Below are 11,499 nucleotides of genomic sequence, written 5' to 3' on the forward strand. Positions count from 1 at the left end.
AAAGTAAGAACATCATTTTTCCCATGATATCTACTACGAAAAGTCATGTTTAATAAGAGAGTAAACTACTATTTCTATCTATGAAAGTTCTAACTGCTGACAAATCTATCCACAAGATAACCAAATTGAAGTTGTACCTATAAAAGATCAGTTCCGTACGACAAAACTATCCAAACTCTAAAAATCCCAAATTATCTTTCGTCTAACCCTAATTTTTCTCACCCCTTATCCCCTCTCTATCCCCACTGCAAATACTACAGGCAACATAATTATCCCCTCTCTATCCTCACCATTGGTTTTCAAAAAGATTCATAAGATGAGTGATGATTATTGTAGTTGAAACTAGTTTTCTTTTAAATAACTTATTATGACAATTCTTGAACTCTCTACTGAGAACCTGCAAAGACGATGTTATTAATTCCCCTCGCCTTTATTATTATAATTTTTATAAGAGGGATAGGAGTTGTGATATGTAATGTTTGTAAGTTGTTTGTATAAAGAAGTCTTATAATGGTGTGTATATATATATTTTGTTTACTTGTGATTGGTTTGTAGGTATGTATGTATGTTTCCCAAACAAAAAGTATATCCGGTTTTTCAAAGAAAACATCGATGCAGTTTCGGTCTAAAAAAGGCTCCTATTTTAGTGTTAAGTATATGAAAGTCGTCGTAATATTCTCGCTATCAAAGTGGCGTAGCTAAAAATGTGACATTCTGATAGTAAGGATGTTACAAATATGACCTTTCTACTTGCATTTATGACATTTGATGAGGGACAATCTGGTAGAAGGTGACTAGAACGACTATAATTTCGACGACAAAATTTGCCTCTTTTGTTGGTAACCACAAAGATAGCATCAGTTTTAAATCAAGTCAGCCATAGACATGTTTCTTTATACTTAAGATGCGGGAAGCATCATCAAGGCTAGAAAAAGGATTTTGATGAAGAAGAGAAGCTCTAACTAACTCAAAAGCATCTGTAAATGTCGTGAGAAACTGAATTAGTCATGTCTGATTGCGATAATCAACATAAGCTTTAGCATCAGTAACATCTTTGAGAATAGGTTCACAAGAGGTCAATTGATCCCAAATGCGTTTATTTTGTGTTAGAAAATCATAAATAGCATGACCATGTTATTAATATTGATGTGAAAGATCAGAAATGGTATAGCGTTTTGCCAAATAATTCCATACCTCTTTAGCAGTTTCAAAACACCCAAGTTGAAGATAGATGCCAGGTGTAGATGTGTTGCGAAATCAAGTGATAATTTGGTAATTCTTACTATCCTAGTCCTCCAATTTCTTGACAAAGGCTTTGTCAACATCAATGGATTCTGAGGAAGCTTTCTTTGGATTTTTAGTCACTTCTTTGGATTTGTCAATCTCAATTTTAGTTGGACACACATATCATCAGTCACATAACACCATAATTTACGTAATTTAAGAAACGCTCTCATAGATTCAACCCAATAATTATAGTTGGAGCTATTAAGAATGTTAGGAATTGGCTAAGGAATATCTAGTTTTTCTATGAGAATGATTAAATATTCCTCAAAAAATGTGAAAAAAGAAAAATTGGAGTAGAAATCGCGAAAATGGAGGGCAAAATCAGAAAGAGGATACAAAAAAAAAACCTTAGGAAGGGTCCACACGAGAATGTCATGTCAGCAGCAAGGGGATACACGACAACTTCTAATTGGAGAGAGAACCACATCAGCATGCGCAGATGAAAATGGATGTGGGTCGGGTCAACATGCGGGTACAAGAAGCAGGTATATATGGGCTGACAAGTGATTCTATAACACGTGGCAAAGATCTGGACTGTGATGCAACAAACGGACAAGATTCAATCTGGAACTGATTGAAGAAAGATGAGGACAGTGACTTCGAGAGGCGCATGGCAGCGCATTAGGGCTCTGATGACAATGATCTTGAGTTCGTTGGACTGACAGAAAGACGAATACGACGGTGTAGTTGGAGTTGTTCAAAGATGTTGAGAAGATAACCAAAAGGGAGCGAGAAAACACTGCAGTGAAAATGATGATAAAAGTGCAACAGCTTTAGTTGTAGAGATTTGAACAGCATATGGTACTGTGTGTGGCATTGGATTTGGGCGGTGTTTCATTCGTTCAACTCAAAACGATGTAGAGAAGCTTCTGGGATGGTTGGTGATCTAATGCAATGATAGAAAGATGGCCGAGAAAGGAAGAAAACTAATAAGCTGAGGAATATTGGTTCTTCATCAGGAAAAAAAGATTAACCTATGCTTTAGATACCATGATAGAAATACAAGAAATGAATCAGAAATGTGTTATTGTATGTTATGTAATTCATTGATACAAAGAGATTATTTATACAAAAATTTTTAATAATGATTTTAACAACTCTACTAGCTACTCCACAAATTATCAACTTCTTAACAACTCTACTAACCTAAACCTAATTCACTAGTCATATTCTAATATATTAAATATTCAATTTCTATTCTATTCTCTATCCATATAAATGTGAGTTTCACTATTCAGGCACCAACTAAGATCTTGAACAAAAGGCAACATTGTAAGAAAAATATTGAATATCGTCGGATTTATGAAATAAATATGACGATAACATGCTTATTGTCAGATTTAGCGGCGAAATGAATCCGACGGTATAGACTTCGCTGGTAACCAATTACCATCAAATTTATTTTTCCGCCAGTAATTAGCGTCAAATTATGATTTCAAGACACAAAAATCAGATGTGGCTTACCGTCAGAACTTATCCGATGGTAAATCACACAGTTCTTTTTTATTTTTAATTAAATTGGTTTATCTTTACCGTTGGATAATTTCGATGGTAGATTTATTTTTTTAACATTTCTTCCTTGTACCTATAACGGACCCCAAAATTTATTAATTAATAATCAACTCCCAATTAGTAAAGAATAAATTAGTAATTTATTTGAAAAAATAATTTATATATAATGTAAAATATCAAATATACAGAATAAAAATATAAAGAAATAAAATGCTGCTAAACAAATCAAAACAAAGGCCTAAATAAAGTCTTAATGACGATGGAGCCTAATAATCATTGTCGTCGTAATGAAAACAAGGCTTGCAGGTGACACGTCAATCTGTCGTCATCCCTACTTATAACAATATAATTATATTATAATCTAATCAAAGTTTGATAAAGAAATACATAAGATAGAACTAAGGCTAGCATGCGTTATAATTATATGATCTTACTAAATAAAGTTTAGTAATACAACAAGCTAGTTAAACTATTTTTAGGTTAACCTTACTCAGATTCATTATTATCTCCTTCCTTTGGTTCATCATCCTCCCCCTTCCAAGGTAATTCCCTGATCATCAAATTCAGGGGTGTGCATGGTCCGGCCCGACCCGAAGACCCAGCTCGGTCCCAAACATTTTAGGGTCTAATTTGGTGTGATTTCACCGGATCTAGGACCGGATAAGAGTTTCAAAAATAGACCCGGTCATTATTTCGGGTCGGGTCCGGGTCATAGCTCGGGTTTTCCGAACTCGGCCCGATAGTCCGGTCATCATACACAATTAATATTTTGTATTATTAGGATGGATGATGGCTATTCTTATGTGGAATTTAAGTATTGTAACCTTAATATTTTGTGTTATTAGTCATTATAAGACTATAAGTTAATTGTTTTATGTTTAAAATGCATAAGACTTTAGACTAATGCATAATATTGTGTTATTTGTATTGATTTAAATATTTAGTGTTATTAGACAATATTAGTATTGATTGTAGTTATGCTTTAATTTTAGAGAAGGTTTGGTTCTTGTTATATTTTTCTAAGTAAATTTTACCATGTCAAATAATGGTTGGAGTCTTGGAAATTTAGATATTTTCACATGCTAGCTTACAAGAAGGTATCAAGGTAATGTAATGTTAACGGCCCGGTTTTCACCCGATTTTTATCCGGTATAATCGTGGCCCGAAAGTGTGTAGGTTTCATCAGGTCTAGGGCCGGGTTCGGGTCTAATAAATAGGCCCAGTATATATTTCGGGCCAGGTCTGGGTCACATCAAATCCGGTTTCACCTGGCCCATAAACACCCATAATCAAATTCATCTGCTTCCTTATCCTCTCTATCGAACTCCTCTTCTTTTTGAACATCATCATCCTCTACTGGTATTGTCTCGTCATCTACCCTAAGGTCAATAATGTATCCATAATAGCAGACCTAAGGGAGATCCGATCACCGGTATCAACCATCATTTTCGAAGGAGTTGGGTCATCAATTTGGTAAGGTTCCTGGCCTCTGTCCCATCAGACTTTAAATCTCAGTGCATCACAAAATCTATAAGCAGTTAGCTCTACATCCCCCTTGTAATACAGCATACAACCATTCAAACAACAATTGATTTTCACTGAATTTAGACCTACTTTTGAAATTAACTTTTTTGCCTCATAAGGGCTCTAGAGAATATCAGTAGTCCTGGCAGGTACTAATTTGTTGCAAAGGGTGGCCCACTTATCAAAATACTCTTAGGTATGATCTGATTCAGACTTAATACTCATCATTTTAACGCAGACAGCCAATTTCAAATGAACGCACCCCTCAAACAAAGGTTTCGTGACAGATTCTAACAAATGATAAGATCTCTTTTCCTATGGGTTAGACTCTTGTTCAGCATCTTGCACATCAATAACACCAATTGTATCAGACACCGTCTCTTTGTATCTCTCTTGGTTATCCTTCCAATTCATTTCTTTCATGTTTAGTTCTCTAACCACCGAACTCTTGTTGATTGACCATCAGACCTATTGGAATTCAATACAGACGGGTTGATTCCCTACTCATCCACTTCCCTGTGTTTCGTCCACATCCAATACCTATCCTTGAACCAATTATGGTAGAGGTGAAGTGTTATATCCAAAGTTCCTAACCATTTAGTTAGCCAATACTTATAGCTCAAACACTTAGATACACTTTAAGACCTAAACGGTTCCATTTTGAAGACATACGCAACAAAATTGCCAACCCTTGCAAAGAACTCAGGTTTTAACCCCCTCTACTGTTATCCCTATCATGCATACACAGAAGATGACTTAGAATCATTTTTTCACAAATACCCTAGAATTCAACCAACAACACAACTTATTAAAACTTTTAATAAATTTGGTGGAGTTTCTTCTATAATTAGAATCTCCCACCAAATCTAATTTTTCTTTTTCATTTTTTCACAAATCAAACCTATTTTAAACAAAAATTTGGCAAAACTTCTCCTTAATTCAAAGACATCCACCAAATAAATGTATATCTTTTCACAGAGGAAATAGTTGCAGGCATAATAAATTAGAATAAACACGCATTTAATAAAATATCAAATCCTAGCCGTTCTACTGTGCAACCCCTTATTACTCCAAAATATTTCAGCAAACAAAGATTTCGAGAAGGCACTACTATGCAACCTTCTCCCACTTCCGTCCTCAAACTTTATACTAAAAAAAGTAAATCCAGCATAAAACATAAACAACATAGCATGTTTAGAGATAAAAAACCAACATAAATGCAGCACAAACAAGCCACGATTAAAGTTACATGACTTTAAAAAAATTCTAAAATAGAAGTAAAGTTAGTAAAATCTAAAAACTAATAATCAAAACTTAAAAATCTAATCTGAGCAATTAATAAAGCAAGTGAAATGTAAAAATTAATAACCTTAAATATCTATTTACTTTCATCAACATTAAACATAAAAAATTTATAATTGATTTTATGTTTTAAACTAAAAACTAATTAAAAATATTCAATTACTTTATAATAGAATATAACAAACAATGTTATTCTTTTTTTCTATCCATGTTATTCACGAGAAAAATTAACAATTTATAACTTTGTAATTGTCATCCTAATTGCATATTTTATAACACAAAACAAATTAAAATACATAATTTAGTGTTTAAGGTTTAATTACTAACTTTTTTAGTGAATAAGTTACCTAGAGACAGTAGCGACACAAAAAACTAATCTGGCGTGGTAGTGGCAAAATATACGGTACAGTGATAGTGGTGGTGACCAACTTGGAGGGCTGCATTTAGGGTTTTAGTTTTAAAAATATAAATGTAAAATAGAATATAATACGGATTTATTACCTGATTCGTCGATGCTTCTGATAGTATTCAGTATTTTTCTTGTAGTGCAAAAGAATCGAAGCGAACTCCTTGGACTACTTGTTCTATTTCGAGTAGTGATACATAGAATATAATTAGCTTAATAATTCATGCTATACATATCCTGTAATACTGTTTTTTAATTTACATTGGTATATATTTCAAAATAATAAGAACTATGTTTTTTTTAAATAATATAAACATTATATAATTTTTCATTATACGCAAAAATAAAAGTTATCCCACAAATATGCAACATGTTGTTGGAATAAATTATTTTATTAATCCAGATCATCCATATTGAATCACTAAAAATATATCATAATGCGGAAGCGTACCTTTACTCACAGAAATCATAAATTAGAAATCAGAAATTGATGGAAGGATTATCTTAGTCTTGTGATTCTTTTGATCTTCCTCAACCAAAGCCTTATGTATCCCTAATAGGGCTGAATTATGATTATTCTGATGGAAAAAGAGCGATAAAGGCGGCTTTGGTATCTTGGAAACTGAAACTCTGAAGGCACTATTTATATTTGAACATGGCAATGGCACCCATTAAACCCTAAAGCCCAAAGAAAAAATAGTATCTAAAGCTCAAAAGATAATTTTCTAAAGTTCAAAAGATAATATTTGGTCTTATTCTCATTTAATTCCAAATCAAAAGTAATTATGACTTATTCAATTTAGCATTTATAACAATAAATGAGATCACCATTATATAAGTTATTTAATTTGAAATAGCATAATTTGTAATTATAATTAATATATGTATTGCCCACAAACAAATTAGAAAATTAAATAATTTTCTAACAATCTCCCACTTGAGCTATACATATATTCTTTCTTGACATAATCATATCTTATAAACTTGATGCACACATCTAAATGCTATTTTCTTTATTACTTTAACAATTTGGTCTGTCTCATACATTAGATATGGAATTACCGCATTTTTTATCATATAATGTTATGACTAAATCACGATGATCACCATACTAATGTATTTAACGACATAGATCAAATTTAGATGAGTAATATGGAAATCACATGCCAAGTGATCTCATGCATGTCTATTTTCAACTGGTCTAACTTTAAAACTTTATTGAGATCAAACATAAAATAAATATTATAAAATGAACATTTCACATAACATGAAATAAACCATCAACTTAATTTTGCAAAAAAATAATTCAATATCTGTCATAGGACATATAGCGTAAAATAAACTCCCACTAAACTAAGGCATCACAATTATTGACACACATTCGAGCAGTGTGCTCATGAAAGACTTTAGGGTTCAATCCCTTGGTAATGGGTCTGTTAACATATACTATGTTCCTATATGTCCTATGAAAATATGTTTTTCTTGAACTTTCTCCTTGACAATAAGAACTTGATGTCTATATACTTCAATTTTGTCAAGCTCTTATTGTTGTTGGAGTATGGTACTACTGACTTATTGTCACAAAATATCTTTAATGGCCTTTCAATGTCATCTACTATACGAAGCTCAGTGACAAAGGTTTGCAACCATATGCTATAAAATCGGAATCAAAGTACCTAATGATCTCCAAATTTTCTAATCTCCTATAAGTAAGCATGTAATTCTTTGTTCTCTTTAGATAATGCATTACATGTTTAACAACTATCCAATGATCCATGCTAGGATTGCTCAAGTATCTATCCAACACTACCACTATAAATGATATATCAGAATGTGTGCATACTTGAGCATATATTAAGCTCCCAGTGCTGATGATAAGGTTTATTATGCATTACTGTCCTCTCATGATCATTTTGGGACATTGCTTGAGACTGAACTTGTCTCCTTTAGCTACGAGTGTATTCATTGGTCTACAACTTTTCATGCTATATCTACTTAAGAAATTTGTTGATATAGTTCTTTTGTGATAATCCGAGAATACCTTGAGAGCGATCTCTAAGTATCTCGATTCCTAATACAAAAGAGTCATCACCAAGATTTTTCATTTCGAATTTGTTTGATAGAAATTTTTTAGTTTCATGCAACAAGCCTATATCGTTACTGGCAAGTAGAATGTCATCAACACATAAGACCGAAATATGTATTTACTCCCACTGAACTTGCGATATACACATTCATCTATAATATTTACCTCAGAATCATATGAGGTAATGAATTGATTAAACTCGTGATACCATTGACGGGAAGCTTGTTTGAGACCATACATGGATTTTCTCCTTTTTCTACTAGATCTCCTTAATGACACTTCTATTGGATCTCCTTTTCTGTACTATAGCAGTGTCTTGAGCAACAATAATATTCTCATTATTCTCTTGTACTGTAACTGGATCTACAGTAGAATTCTCATTGTGTTCTTGTACTATAATAGGCGCAAAGACCTGATCATTGTCAGTTATAGAATCCTCATCAAAAGCAACATTCCTAATATTTCCTTCCCCCTCCAAACTCAACATCCTCAAGAAATCTCACATTTTCTGTTTCAAAAATAGACACTTGTACCCCCGTGAACACTCAGTGTAACCAACAAAGTAGCAACTAATTGTCCTTGAGTCCAATTTTCTTTCATGTGGCCTATAAGGTCGCGCTTCAACTGGACATCCCCAAATATGCAAATGCCTTATACTGGGCCTTTTTCAAGTCCAAATTTCATAAAGAATTTTGTTAACTGCTTTGCTTGTCACCCTATTAAGGATGTATATTGCGGTCATTAAGGCTTCTCACCAGAGTGATTCAGGCAAGGAAGAATGACTAATCATACTTCTCACCATGTCCTTAAGAGTTCGGTTCCTTCGTTCTGGAACACCATTCATGCTAGGTTTGTCTGGCATGGTGTATTGCGGAACAATACCACACTCCTCTAGGAAAAGAGCAAAAGGCTTGGGACATTGCTCACCTGAATTGTCATACCTTCCGTAGTATTCACCAACACGGTCAGGTTTGACAGCTTTAATTTTCTTTCCAAGTTGAAGTTCAACTTTAGCTTTGAAAGACTTGAAAACATCCAAAGCTTGGGACGTTTCATGAATTAAATATAGATACCCATAACGAGAGTAATCATCTATGAACGTAATAAAACACCATTGTCCATTCCAAGAGATAGTAGGGAATGGGCCACATATATCGGTATGTATCAGTTCTAAGACATCTTTAGCTCTTTCGGCACCTAATTTCCTTCCATTTGTCCTTTTCTCCTTTATGCACTCAATGTAGACTTTAAAGTCCGCCAAATTTAGGGATCCGAGAATTTCATCCGACACGAGCCTCTGAATTTTCTGTTTAGAGATGTGACCTAGGCGTTTGTGCCATAATGATGCCGAATTCTCATTTAGTTTTTGTTTTGTACTTGTTTGCTGTATTTCATTATTATAGGAATTCTAATCAAGCCTATATAGATTATCCACCAAATGACCAGAGCAAATATTGTTCGAATTATAAAAGAGACTGATTTTATTATTTTCGAATGAACAAAAATAACCTGATTTGTCCAAAAAAAACTAAATTCTGTCTAAATGATGGTATATAAAATGTCTCTAATAAATCCAAAATCCACTCGTGGAACATATCTAAAAGTTTCTATAGCTTCGACTGCAACTATATTGTCTTCTGCCACACAGATGTACCTTTCAGCATCACTTGGCAGTCGGCTCCACAGGCAACCCTACATAGTAACACTTACATAAGTAGTAGCAGCAGAATCTACCCACCAAGTATCAATAAGTGCATAACTTAAACTAGCCTCAGAACAAATGAAAGTAAGAATTATACCCTTCTTTACACGTCAAGTGGCATATTTGGTACAATCCTTCTTCATGTGTTCCACCTTCTTACAGAAGAAACAGGTTGAAACTTGATCCTATTTCTTAGCCTTTTTTTTTTTTTTGCTGAGAAGGCACATCCGCAGTAGTATCACGCTTTCTTTTATACTGAGAAGATGAAGCCATGTGAGTACTTTCAGTCTTATCTTGTTGTAGCCTCTCTTCTTCTTGTACACAGTGAGATATAAGCTCATTTAAGGACCAAGTATCTTTTAGAGTGTTATAAATCACTTTAAATTGCCCAAAGTGTGCAAGAAGGAAGATCAAAATGAAATACACGAGTAAATCTTCAGACAACTCTAACTTTAGTGCTTTCAATTTTGAAGCAAGATGAGACATTTTCATAATATACTCCCTTGTGTTCCCTTTACCTTTATACCTCATGGAGACAAGTTTGTTCAAAAAGCTACTTGCCCATGCCTTTTTATTCTTAGCAACGAATTTTTCAACATCTTTCAGGAACTGTTTGGCATCTTTATTCTCAGTAATTGATTCCCAAAACGTCTCAGGAATTGAGCGTTTCATGATCATAATGCTCATTCGATTGGATCTCTTCCACTTCTCTATTTTGACCCCATTGAGATTTTCTGAAGTGAAAGTGGGTTTCTTCTCTTGAAGAGTTATATCCAGATCCATACAACCGAGGACAATCTCTACGGTATCCTTCCAAACCTTAAAGTTTGAATAATTCAGCATAGGAATACTGTTAATTTGTATAGAAACATTGGTAGCTAATGCCATAGTTTCTATATTAGAACAAAGAAAATATGCAGTAAATATTAGTTAAATAATAGAAAAAAAAATTCATATTGAGATATCTAGAATAACATTAATTTTCAATCTTTGGATAGAAAAATTAACTGTAAGTGATACTCTCATTGCAGTAATCAAATATTGTCAAAATTCTTGTCACACATTAAGCCTTTCTTTGGACTGACTTAATGTGCACATGGAAACTTAAACTTCGCAACCTATTTAATACCGCATATATTTTTTATTAATTGGCCAAATAATAACCTTCCTTTGGGCTGATTATTTATCGCATAATTAATAGAAAATAAACAAAAGTGTGTAGTACTCATTATTTGGCCAAACAATAAACTTCTTTTGGGCCGATTACTATTTGCATAAATAATGAACATTATTTTTTTATTACTCGAATATTATTAATGTGTATACATAACTTGGCCAAATATAAATCTTCCTTTAGTAGATTAATATTTGCATAAGTGACATATACATAATAATTCTTATATCCCAAAAGAATAAGCAATTAACTTTATACCAAATTAACGGCACACACAATTAAAATAAAACAATTATAATTCAATAATATTTCATCAATATTTATAATAAATCATCAATATTTATTTTTCAAAACAATTTTATAAGCATCATCTCAAAGAAAAAAAAGAATAACTGAAACACGATGTATCCATCATAAGTGCACAGACAGTACAACAATGTATATAGCCAAAAATAACATGATGATGTCTACGAATTTATATACATAATAGTACGTGTATATGTATA

The sequence above is a fragment of the Arachis ipaensis genome, chromosome B4, assembly GCF_059453495.1.
Source record: "Arachis ipaensis isolate K30076 ecotype BB chromosome B4, ASM5945349v1, whole genome shotgun sequence".
Taxonomy (NCBI): domain Eukaryota; kingdom Viridiplantae; phylum Streptophyta; class Magnoliopsida; order Fabales; family Fabaceae; genus Arachis; species Arachis ipaensis.